This window comes from Triticum dicoccoides, chromosome 7B (genome assembly GCF_002162155.2).
Source record: "Triticum dicoccoides isolate Atlit2015 ecotype Zavitan chromosome 7B, WEW_v2.0, whole genome shotgun sequence".
Taxonomy (NCBI): Eukaryota; Viridiplantae; Streptophyta; class Magnoliopsida; order Poales; family Poaceae; genus Triticum; species Triticum dicoccoides.
The window spans coordinates 225,898,573-225,911,781 of record NC_041393.1 but is presented as its reverse complement, the minus strand read 5'-3'; positions in this window follow the sequence as shown (position 1 = coordinate 225,911,781).

The window sequence follows — 13,209 nt, the reverse complement described above, 5'->3', positions numbered from 1 at the left end:
ATTGGATGTAAGTTAGCATGAACTATTATTGTTGACATCACCCAAAGGTGAATACATTGGGAGGCAACACTATAAGCCCCTATCTTTCTCAGTGTCCGATTAAAACTCCATAACCATAAGCATTGTGTGAGTGTTAGCAATTGTAGAAGACTATATGATAGTTGACTATGTGGAGTTTGCTAAATCAAAGCTCTAACATAGACCCTTCCTGAAAATAAGATGAATTGCAATTGTTTGATGACTAAGAATGAAGTTTGCTAGTTTTCAAGAAAGTTTATGGTCTATGCTTTAACGTGTGAATAGCTTGTTACTTCATCTTGAGAAGTTTTATGAGATGAACTACTATTATGACATATAATCATGCTAGAAAAGGTGATTGAAATTATCATTGATCAAACTTACGCACCTGCTGGCATTCACACTTCACAAATTCTTTCTTTTATCATTTACCTCCTCGAGGACGAGCAGGAATTAAGCTTGGGGATGCTGATACGTCTCCAACGTATCTATAATTTATGAAGCATTCATGCTAATATATTATCTATTTTGGATGTTTATGGGCTTTATTATACACTTCTATATTATTTTTGGGACTAACCTATTAACCGGAGGCCCAGCCCATATTGATGTTTTCTTGCCTATTTCAGTGTTTCGAAGAAAAGGAATATCAAATGGAGTCCAAACGGAATGAAACCTTCGGGAGCGTTATTTTTGGAACGGATGTGATCCAGGAGACTTGGAGTTGAAGTCAAGGAAGCTTTGAGGTGACCATGAGGGTGGGGGGGCGCCCCCCCTACATGGCGCACCCTCCTGTCTCGTGGGCCCCTCGAGCGTCCCCTGACCGACTTATTTCGCCTATATAAGTCCATATACCCAAAAAACATTGAAGACAACAATAGATCGAGAGTTCCGCCGCCGCAAGCCTCTGTAGCCACCAAAAACCTCTTGGGAGCCCATTCCGGCACCCTGTCGGAGGGGGAACCCATCACCGGTGGTCATCTTCATCATCCTGGCACTCTCCATGACGAGGAGGGAGTAGTTCACCCTCGGGGCTGAGGGTATGTACCAGTAGCTATGTATTTGATCTCTCTCGTGTTCTCTCTATGGCATGATCTCGATGTATCGCGAGCTTTGCTATTATAGTTGGATCTTACGATGTTTCTCCCCCTCTACTCTCTTGTAATGATTGAGTTTTCCCTTTGAAGTTATCTTATCGGATTGAGTCTTTAAGGATTTGAGAACACTTGATGTATGTCTTGCCGTGCTTATCTATGGTGACAATGGGATATTCACATGATCAACTTGATGTATGTTTTGGTGATCAACTTGCGGGTTCCGTGACCTTGGGAATCTATGCATAGGGGTTGGCACACGTTTTCGTCTTGACTTTCCGGTAGAAACTTTGGGGCACTCTTTGAAGTACTTTGTGTTGGTTGAATAGATGAATCTAAGATTGTGTGATGCATATCGTATAATCACATCCACGGATACTTGAGGTGATAATGGAGTATCTAGGTGACATTAGGGTGTTGGTTGATTTGTGTCTTAAGGTGTTATTCTAGTACGAACTCTATGATAGATTGAACGGAAAGAATAGCTTCATGTTATTTTACTATGGACTCTTGAACAGATAGAACAGAAAGGATAACTTTGAGGTGGTTTCATACCCTACCATAATCTCTTCGTTTGTTCTCTGCTATTAGCGTCTTTGGAGTGACTCTTTGTTGCATGTTGAGGGATAGTTATGTGATCCAACTATGTTATTATTGTGGAGAGAACTTGCACTAGTGAAAGTATGAACCTTAGGCCTTGTTTTCTAGCATTGCAATACCGTTTACGCTCACTTTTATCGCTTTCTACCTTGCTGTTTTTATATTTTCAGATTACAAATACCTATATCTACTATCCATATTGCACTTGTATCACCATCTCTTCACCAAACTAGTGCTCCTATACAATTTACCATTGTATTGGGTGTGTTGGGGACACAAGAGACTCTTTGTTATTTGGTTGCAGGGTTGTTTGAGAAGAGCATCTTCATCCTACGCCTCCCATGGCTTGATAAACCTTAGGTCATCCACTTGAGGGAAATTTGCTACTGTCCTACAAACCTCTGCACTTGGAGGCCCAACAACGTCTACAAGAAGAAGGTTGCGTAGTAGACATCAACACCTTCATCTAGCTGCCCATTTCTTTTGTTCCTCCTCATTGTAAACAGTTAATTGAACTGAACCATATGCCCTGCAACGCACACGGAACCAAAATCTAAACCATGTTTGATGCATCCGTCATTGCAAACATTTTGCACCTTTTTGACTTTTTTACATCACTGTTTGCGATTATTGCATCGCACACAGTTTCGTCGAAGGGTCTCTGATCGTAGTGTCGCGTTAGCAGCATCCTTGTAGGTGTCAAAACCGGCGGATCTCGGGTAGGGGGTCCCGAACTGTGCGTCTAGGTGGATGGTAATAGGAGACAAGGGACACGATGTTTTTACCCAGGTTCGGGCCCTCTCGATGGAGGTAAAACCCTACTCTTGCTTGATTAATATTGATGATATGGGTAGTACAAGAGTAGATCTACCACGAGATCAGAGAGGCTAAACCCTAGAAGCTAGCCTGTGGTATGAATGTTGTTCTTCCTACGGACTAAAACCCTCCGGTTTATATAGACACCGGAGAGGGTTAGGGTTACACAGAGTCGGTTACAAGGGGAGGATATCTACATATCCGTATCACCAAGCTTGCCTTCCATGCTAAGGAAAGTCCCATCCGGACACGGGACGAAGTCTTCAATCTTGTATCTTCATAGTCCAGGAGTCCGGCCAAAGGTTATAGTCCGGTCATCCGGACACCCCCTAATCCGGGACTCCCTCAATAGCCCGTGAACCAGGCTTCAATGACGACGAGTCCGGCGCGCAGATTTGTCTTCGGCATTGCAAGGCGGGTTCCTCCTCCGAATACTTCATAGAAGATTTTGAACACAAGGATAGTGTCCGGCTCTGCAAAACAAGTTCCACATACCACCGTAGAGAGAATAATATTTGCACAAATCTAATCTGCGAATGTATTCCGAAGCGTGTCATCACGCCACGGCCAAGCCTTTATTCGAATCGTTTTACTGTCCCTCCTCAGCGTGTTTAGCGAGGCGGTTTCCTTGGCACGTCTTGTCAAAGCAGAGATCGTGTCCCCTTATTCCGGGATTCTCATCAATACGGGCGTGGGTAACCCAACCGTGCCATTAATCACGGCGCTTGGGAGATAAGCGAGTTTTACCAGGCTGGTGGGGGCACATAGTTTCGTCCGCCGATATAAGGGGATAAGGATCCACCTTTTCCATCTACGCCTTCTTCCTCCTTTGCTTATCCATCTCCGTGCACTCGAGCTCCAGTGCCCAAGTCCGCACTTCCCACCTCAACCTTCTATAGCCATGTCCGGAGCGGGAGGCAGGTGGATGGCCTCCTCTGTCACGGAGGGGCACATCAAAAAGTTGAGGAAAGCCGGATACTTGTCCAATGACATTGCGCACCGGCTCCCAGATGAGGGGCAGCTCATCCCCACCCCCAGGCCCCATGAGAGGGTGGTGTTCCTCCCCCATTTCCTCCGTGGACTGGGCTTCCCACTCCACCCATTTGTCCGGGGGCTCATGTTCTACTACGGCCTGGATTTCCACGATCTGGCCCCGAACTTCATCCTCAACATCTCGGCGTTTATCGTCGTGTGCGAGGTCTTCCTCCGCATCAAGCCCCTCTTTGGCTTATGGCTGAAGACCTTCAATGTCAAGCCGAAGGTTGTGGGCAGCCGGCAAGCGGAGTGCAGAGGCGCCATGGTGGGCAAGATGCCCAACGTCACATGGCTCGAGGGCTCCTTTGTGGAAACCATAAAAGGGTGGCAATCGGGGTGGTTCTACATCACCGAGCCGCATGACCTTGAATGGGCAGCGGCCCCCGAATTCCAATCTGGCATCCCCACATGGCTCACCTCCTGGAAAGAGATGGGCCTTTCGTGGGGTAATCTGGAAGAGGTGACCGGACTCCAAACCTGCGTCCAAAACCTGGTGGACAAGAGGGTTAAACTTGTTAACGTAGTCCAGGTCATGCTCTTCCGCCGGATCCTCCCGTGTCAACGACGGGCTTTTAACTTGTGGGAATTTGACCCGGCCCTGCACCAAACTTTGTCCAGGCTCTTTGACACAACGCACGAAGACGCCTGGAAGGTGCTATTCAAGGGCCCCGAGGTTTCCCCTCCCATTACCGAGGATCGCGGATTCTACGCGAAGTGCCAAGCCAGCGTAGTAAGCTTGTTTTACCCTTTATAGGATACTTGTTTTTCATAGTTTGACTCTACACGGGATCTAAGCTCCCGCTCCTTTGACAGGACTGGAAGAAGACGTCCGGACAGATTGATTGTCCGGCCCCTTTGCCCGAAGGCCCAGCAGATGCACGCTTGGCGAAGCTGCTGGTCCCGGCACCTCACGTGGTGCGGGAGAAGAAGGCCAAGAAGAAGGCCACGGGAACTCGAAAGAGTTCCCGGTGCCTGGTGGTGTCGGATTCATCGCTCGATGACCCCGAAGCGCACTTCTCCCCCGAAGACGAGGAGGAGGAAGAAGAAGCCTCTCCCCTCCAACGGGGGGAGGAAAGAAAAGGAAGGCAGCCCCAACTGGGGAGGCCGGAGGGTCCAAGAAGGGAAAGACCCTTCTTCCAGACTACTCCACCAGCGCCGACAACGGCGGAGAGGAGTGGCCGTCTAGGGCCAAGCCCCTGGCAAAATCGTAAGTATCCGGATACCAGAATAACTCATGGCGTTCCTTTATTGCACAGTATCTTCTGACGCTGAATATAATCATGTAGTCCGCCCAAGGCCCGGCTCGATGCTTCGTCGAGCGGCTCCCTGGATTCGTCGGATGTGAATAGTCTTTCACTCCCAACTGCTACCTCCCCTCGCCCTGCGGATGATGTTGAGGTGGAGTACCAAAAGGGGCTAAGCCAGGAGGAGGTGGTCCTGGAGGCGCCGCAAGGCGACCTCCCGGACTCCAGGCGCAAAGGGGATGAAACCCCAGAGGGATCTAAGTACGGCCCTGGGCCCGACACCGCACCGGAACCTTCAGTGGTTCCAGAGTCCGGCAGGCGTCCCCCTCGTAAGAAGGGCAAGCCTATGACGCCGGTGGCCTCCGTCCAACCGGAGGCACCGGACAATTTGCTGGAGGTGCTTAACGGCGCCTCCATCGACGAGGAGCACCGCACTACTATGAATACGGTGATCCAGAAGGTTCAGCCCGCCAAGAGCGGGCTGGCAGAAGCATGTGCCAGCCTTCTAACAGGCTTTGAGGTATGTATTTAAGACATGTAAAAAATATTACCACATAGACAGTAGCCCCTGATGCTCAGTTTGGTGTTCGGAAAGAAAAGCCGGACTGAGGATCTAAAAAGATATACGCAGGAGTCTAACATAAATATGTCAGTATGGGAATGCAGGTTGCGCTACTGACCTCTGCCGCACTGACTGCGGAGGTTGATGCATTGAAGCAGAGCCTCGAGCGGTCCGAGAACGAGCTTGGCCTTGCCAAGAAGCAGCTCGAGGACAAGGAAGGTAAGTAGTACCTTATGTAAGTATATAAAAATACCTGGTTGCAAATAATGACAGGACCAACGTGAGTATTACAGGGGCCACAACCGAGGTGGCGACCCTGAAGGAAGCGATGTCCAAGGCCGAAGACAATGCGGTCGTGGAGCGCACCAAGCGAGAAAAGCAGGAGGCGCGGGCGGAGGAGGTGCGGCAAGAGCTCCACGCTCTTGTGAAAACACACGAGAGTTTGGAGCTTGACTCAAAGACTCGAGAGTGCGAGCTTGCCTCGGCTCTTGAGAGCGCCAAATCTGCCAAGGCCGAAGCCCAAAAAGCCCTCCAGGAAATTGAGGCGATGAAGAAGATAGCGGCGGGTAAGGCATTCTTTATGAAAAGCAAGCACGTGAAAGTGAATTACTTGTTACTTACCCAAGTCTGGAGCTCTCCGGGAGCATTCGCAGATCTGCCCCACAGTGTGTCCGACGCTGCCGCATTCTTCCGAGCCGAGGAAGGGAGCTCGACGGAGAAGGTGTTCTGGTCCCAGTATGCTGAGGCCGGACACCCGGTACCCTTGAGCGACCAGCTGAAGCAGTTGGTCGAGCTCCATAAGGTAGCCGAACAGTCCATGAAGGGCCTTATAGGCTGGCTGTTGCCGGGGGAGTTCCTGCCTGGGAGCTACTTTGGGCTGGTGAGGCGGCTGGTGGATGCCTGTCCTTGGCTTGAAGTCGTCAAGCGCTCTGTGTGCATCGAAGGCGCCCGTAGGGCCCTTGCCCGTGTTAAAGTACACTGGGGCAAGCTGGATGCTAAGAAGCTGGTGACAGATGGGCCACCGGAGAAGAAGGAGCATCGCAAGCCTGAGATGTATTATGAGGGCGTCGTGAAGGGTGCCCGCCTTGTGGCGAATGAATGTGCCAAGGATGTAATTTTTGAGTAAACTCGCTCGTGTTTATCCTGTGCGCTGAAAACTTGTTCATATGCCCTAAGCAACGCTTTTTGAATTTAAAATATTACCTTTTGTGTGGCCGTTTATTAAATCTGAGAGATGCGAGTCGTCGGCTTCTACCCCCATGCCACGAGTGTTGGGGTGTTCGGGATAAACCTGGGCGCTCTTGTTCCCATTCTTGGGTCCTTCGAGGGAGGCGCTCAGCACAACGAACAAGGCAATCGGACTATAATGCTTTATCACTCGCACTTAGCCATAGAATTCTATAATTTTAAATTTCGGCGAAGCCCCTAGTATTCGGAAGACCGAGTTCGGGGCGCTATCCACGCCTAGGCTGGACAAAGCCAGCTCCTCGCTCTAAGCGGCATAAGTCTTTAGGGACTCGAAAACCTCTCGAACAGCGACCGGCTCTCGCCCTATCATGACGGTCAGTTTTAGCTTTCTCTACCGAGGTGCTTAACCCAGCTCAACTGGGGCACAATCGCAGTAGTTCTCCCGGCGCTACCTTAGCCGATATAACGGAACGTAAGGTACCAAAACATGGGAGCCGGGCAAACCCAACTATTGACCCAAGACATGATTCGGAGCCGATGCATTAAATGCTATAAGTTCGGGGTGCCGCACTCATGAGAGTGTTCGGACTTCTCACACCATATTCTGGGGTACTTAAGCCCCTGGTGTATTGGCCGTACCAAAGTGTACGGTTGCGTAATGTCATAACTGAACATATTTACATAAAAAATGAATGCAATAATAGACAAGAGCTATGTATTGTTTATTAAAGGCTGTTGTGAAAGCAGAATGATACAAATAGTGCGATAAGCAAGAGATGGGATTATTTGACATGTCCCCCTCCAGGGGCAAGCTGCGAGACTTTATGTAAGACAGGTATTTAGCTCGTTATAGAGACCACCTGGACATTCGACGTAGGTTGCTGCCGCCCTGGTTGTTGCATCGTGTGTTCGGCGATTGTACTGCCGGACAGGCCTTCCGGAGAGTGGAGTCCTGAAAGTAAGAAAAAAGAATGACAAAATTTGGAGCCCCTAGTGCGGTTGAGCCGCATGTTGGGCGTGCCGTGGTTGTGCCCCTCCCCTTATGCCCACGGTATTTCCAGGGCATAATTATGTATGCGTAGTACTGGTTTCGCAATTTCGCGAGGGCTGGGGTTGGGGCCGCACTGCTACGCTTGCTCGGAACGTGTCAGGCGGTCTTTTTGTAGGTTACTACGGGCACGCTTGACGAGGTCCAGACGTTTAATAGCCGGACTGGAGAGTTGCCTTGAGAGGCTACTTTGTACTTCTGCCGTGAGGGCCGTCGTATGCTCTTCCATTTGGAGAGAGCGTTCGGTGTTTCCATTGACCGTAATGACTCCTCGAGGGCCTGGCATCTTGAGCTTGAGGTATGCATAGTGCGGCACCGCATTGAACTTTGCAAATGCGGTTCGTCCGAGCAGGGCGTGATAGCCACTGCGGAACGGGACTATGGCGAAGATTAACTCCTCGCTTCAGAAATTATCCGGGGATCCAAAGACCACTTCGAGTATAACTGAGCCTGTATAGTTGGCCTCTACACCTGTATGACGCCTTTAAAGTTCGTCTTTGTGGGTTTAATTCTTGAGGGATCTATGCCCATTTTTCGCATTGTTTCCAGATAAAGCAGGTTCAAGCTACTGCCGCCGTCCATGAGGACTCTAGTGAGATGAAATCCATCAATGATTGGGTCTAGAACCAACGTGGCGAATCTGCCGTGGCGGATGCTAGTGGGGTGGTCCCTTCGATCAAAAGTGATCGGGCAGGAGGACCACGGGTTGAACTTTGGGGCGACTGGCTCCAACGCATATACGTCCCTGAGTGCATGCTTCCGCTCCCTTTTGGGGATGTGGGTTGCGTATATCATGTTCACCGTCCGCACTTGTGGGGGAAAGCCCTTCTGTCCCCTATTGTTCGGAGGTCGGGGCTCCTCCTCGTCATCGCTATGCAGCCCCTTGTCTCTGTTTTCGGCACTTAACTTGCCTGCCTACTTGAACACCCAACAATCCCTGTTGGTGTGATTGGCTGGTGTTTCAGGGGGTGCCGTGTATCTGGCACGAGCGATCGAGTATTCGGTCCAAACTGGACGGGCCCGGAGTATTTCTTTTGAATGGCTTTTTCCGCTGACCGGGTTTAGAGCCTCTGAATCTGGCATTAACTACCGTATCCTCAGCATTGTCGATGTTAATGCGGCGCTTGTGCTTGTTGCGACGCGACCTGCCATTGTTGTCCTTGTTATCCGAATTACCAGGGCTCTTGGTCATGTTATTACTACTAGCTAGCCAGCTATCTTCTCCCGCGCAAAAGCGGGTCATGAGTGTTGTGAGGGCTGCCATGGATTTCGGCTTTTCCTGTCCTAGGTGCCGGGAAAGCCATTCGTCTCGGATGTTATGTCTGAAGGCTGCAAGGGCCTCTGCGTCCGTAGAGTCGACTATTTGATTTTTCTTGGTTAGGAACCATGTCCAGAATTGTCTGGCCGACTCCTCTGGCTGCTGAATTATGTGGCTTAGGTCATCAGCGTCTGGTGGTCGCACGTAGGTGCCCTGGAAATTGTCGAGGAATGCGGCTTCCAGGTCCTCCCAGAAACCAATTGACTCTGCTGGCAAGCTATTAAGCCAATGCCAAGCTGGTCCTTTAAGCTTGAGTGGGAGGTATTTGATAGCATGTAGATCATCACCGCGGGCCATGTGAATATGAAGGAGATAATCCTCGATCCATACCGCAGGATTTGTTGTGCCATCGTATGATTCGATGTTTACGGGTTTAAAACCCTCGGGGATTTGATGATCCATTACTTCATCTGTGAAGCATAGTGGGTGTGCGGCGCCTCTGTACTGGGCTATATCACGACGTAGCCCAGATGAGCTTTGTCTGATGTGTTCGGCCTAGCCGTATTTGCCATATCCGGCGTGACGGTTATCGTCACGTGTCGTGGGGTGCCCACGCGATCTGTAGATCGATCTTGCTTTCCTTGCCTTGTCCTCCAATATTTCTTGCAGGTCTGGCGCAGTTCCCCGTGCCTTGGTACTTTTTGAGCGGCGCCGGGGTGCGGCTTTAATTGATGGCCGAGAGGCCTCTCTGTCGCGGCCACGAGGTGGCCGATCGGCCGCGTCATACGCTGGTGATGTAGGTTTAGTTGCTTCTCTAATCGGGGTAGCAGCCTGCGCTTTGGGTAGCTCTTGGAGGGGCGTTCGAGTTCGTACTCTTCGGCCGCAAGGACTTCAGTCCATCTATTGGCTAGCAAGTCTTGGTCAGCTCTAAGCTGCTGCTGTTTTTTCTTGAGGCTGCTTGCCGTGGCCATAAGCCTGCGTTTGAAACGCTCTTGTTTGACGGGATCCTTAGGCATGACAAATTCGTCGTCATCGAGGCTTGCCTCATCTTCGGAGGGAGGCATGTAATTATTGTCCTCTACCTCTCTGTCTGCCGCACTCTCGTGAGGGCTGGCTTCTCCATCCTCCTGTGTTGAATCGTGCTAGAGGGGGTTGTCTTCGGCACTGTCCGGGGTGTTATTATCTCCCGTGCCGGAATCGCCGTTTTTGCTTTGGCGGGATTTAGAGCGGTGCCGCTGACGCCGGCGCTTAGGCTGCTTCTTGGAGGGGTCATCCTCCGTTGTTCCATCGCCATTCCCTTCTTTTGGGGTGTCCACCATGTATATGTCGTATGACGAGGTGGCTTTACACTGCCCTATAGGCGCTGGTTCTTGGTCATCTCCTTCATCGGTGTCCATACCGTTGATGTCTTCGGAGTCGAAGTCGAGCATGTCGATTAAAACATCGACAGTGGCTACGAAGTGGGTGGTGGGTGGGCTTTGAATTTCTTCGTCGTCCGCTTCCCAACCTTGCTGACCATAGTCCGGCCAGGGCTCTCCTGATAAAGAGAGAGACTTTAGTGAATTCACAATGTCGCCGAAGGGCGAGTGCTGAAAGATGTCCACGGCGGCGAACTCCATGATCGGCGCCCAATCGGATTCGATCGGCAGGGGCGCGGAAGGTTCGTAGTCCGGAAAGGAGTTCGGCACCTTGGAGTCACGAGCTTCGCAAAGGACAAGACTGGTGTTCGACTCGATCGCCATAGAGATTGCAGCCCCCGAGGCGGTGTCCAGCCACCCGTCCTCGATTGGCGCAGTCGGCTCCAAGCTAAGGGTCAGAGCGTACACTGGGGCGGCCTCCTGGGCACTGTTCGGCGGCAGAGCTAGATCATGCCCATCGTGACAATGCGGCACGCTCGGCTGTGGCTCGAACCCGTCGAAGATCAAGTCTCCGCGGATGTCAGCCGTGTAATTCAAACTTCCAAACCTGACCTGACGGCTAGGGGCGTAGCTTTCGATCTGCTCCAGATGGCCAAGCGAGTTGGCCCATAGTGCAAAGCCGCCGAATACGAAGATCTGTCCGGGGAGAAAAGTCTCGCCCTGGACCGCATCATTGTTGATGATCGGAGGAGCCATCGGGCCTAAATATGACGACACAGAGGAACTCTCAATGAAAGCACCAATGTCGGTGTCAAAACCGGCGGATCTCGGGTAGGGGGTCCCGAACTGTGCGTCTAGGCGGATGGTAACAGGAGACAAGGGACGCGATGTTTTTACCCAGGTTCGGGCCCTCTCGATGGAGGTAAAACCCTACTCCTGCTTGATTAATATTGATGATATGGGTAGTACAAGAGTAGATCTACCACGAGATCAGAGAGGCTAAACCCTAGAAGCTAGCCTATGGTATGAATGTTGTTCGTCCTACGGACTAAAACCCTCCGGTTTATATAGACACCAGAGAGGGTTAGGGTTACATAGAGTCGGTTGCAAGGGGAGGAGATCTATATATCCGTATCGCCAAGCTTGCCTTCCACGCCAAGGAAAGTCCCATCCGGACACGGGACGAAGTCTTCAATCTTGTATCTTCATAGTCCAAGAGTCTGGCCAAAGGTTATAGTCCGGTCATCCGGACACCCCCTAATCCGGGACTCCCTCAATCCTACTGTAGTGTATGTATTCACACATGTACTAAGTTTTCGGTTAATAAAATTCTAGCATGAATAATAAACATTTATCATGATATAAGGAAATATAAATAACAACTTTATTATTGCCTCTAGGGCATATTTCCTTCAGTCTCCCACTTGCACCAGAGTCAATAATCTAGTTCACATCGCCATGTGATTTAACATCAATAGTGCACATGTGTATGTGATTAACACCCATAGTTCACATCGCCATGTGACCAACAACCAAAGGGTTTACTAGAATCAATAATCTAGTTCACATCACTATGTGATTAACACCCAAAGAGTACTAAGGTGTGATCATTTTTCTCTTTTGAGAGAATTTTAGTCAACGGGTCTGCCATATTCAGAGCCGTATGTATTTTGCAAATTCTCTATGTCTACAATGCTCTGCATGGAGATACTCTAGCTAATTGCTCCCACTTTCAATATGTATCTAGATTGAGACTCGGAGTCATCTGGATCGGTGTAAAAGCTTGCATCGATGTAAATCTTTATGACGAACTCTTTATCACCTCCATAACCAAGAAATATTTCCTTCGTCCTCTTAGGTAACTAAGGATAACTTTGACCACTATCCAGTGATCCACTCCTGGATCACTATCGTACCTCCTTGCTAAACTCATAGCAAGGCACACAACTGATCTGGTACATAGCATGGCATACTTTATAGAACTTATGACTGAGGCATAGGGAATGACTTTCATTCTCTTTCTATCTTCTGCCGTGGTCAGGTTTTGAGTCTTACTCAATTTTACACCTTGTAATACAGGCAAGAACCCCTTCTTTGACTGATCCATTTTGAACTCTTTCAAAAACTTGTCAAGGTATGTAATTGAAAAATCTTATCAAGCGTCTTGATCTATCTCTATAGATCCTGATGCCCAATATCTAAGCAGCTTTACCGAGGTCTTTCTTTGAAAAACTCCTTTCAAACTCTCATTTATGCTTTCCGGAAAATTCTATATTATTTCCAATCAACAATATGTCATCCACATATTATATTAGAAATGCTACTGAGCTCCCACTCACTTTATTGTAAATACAGGCTTCTTCAAAAGTCTGTATAAAACCATATGCTTTGATCACACTATCAAAGCGTATATTCCAACTCCGAGAGGCTTTATTTTAAATGAAGTCCAAACTCGTTACTTATCGTGGAGGAGAACTATTCCACATTGTTTTAAATGAAGTCCAAACTCGTTACTCAAATATTCTCCTCCACGATCAGATCATAGACACTTTATTTTCTTGTTACGATGATTCTCCACTTGACTCTGAAATTCTTTGAACTTTTCAAATGTTTCAGACTTGTGTTTCATTAAGTAGATATACCCATATCTACTCAAATCATCTGTGAAGGTCAGAAAATAACGATACCTGCCAGGAGCCTCAACATTCATCGGAGCACATACATTGGTATGTATTATTTCCAATAACTCACTAGCTCGTTCCATTGTTCCGGAGACTGGACTTTTAGTCATCTTGCGCATAAGGCAAGGTTTGCTAGTATCAAATGATTCATAATCAAGTGATTCCAAAAGTCCATCTTTATGGAGTTTCTTCATGCGCTTTACACCGATATGACCCAAACGGTAGTGCCACAAATAAGTTGCACTATCATTATCAACTTTGCATCTTTTGGCATCAATATTATGAATATGTGTATCACTATGATCGA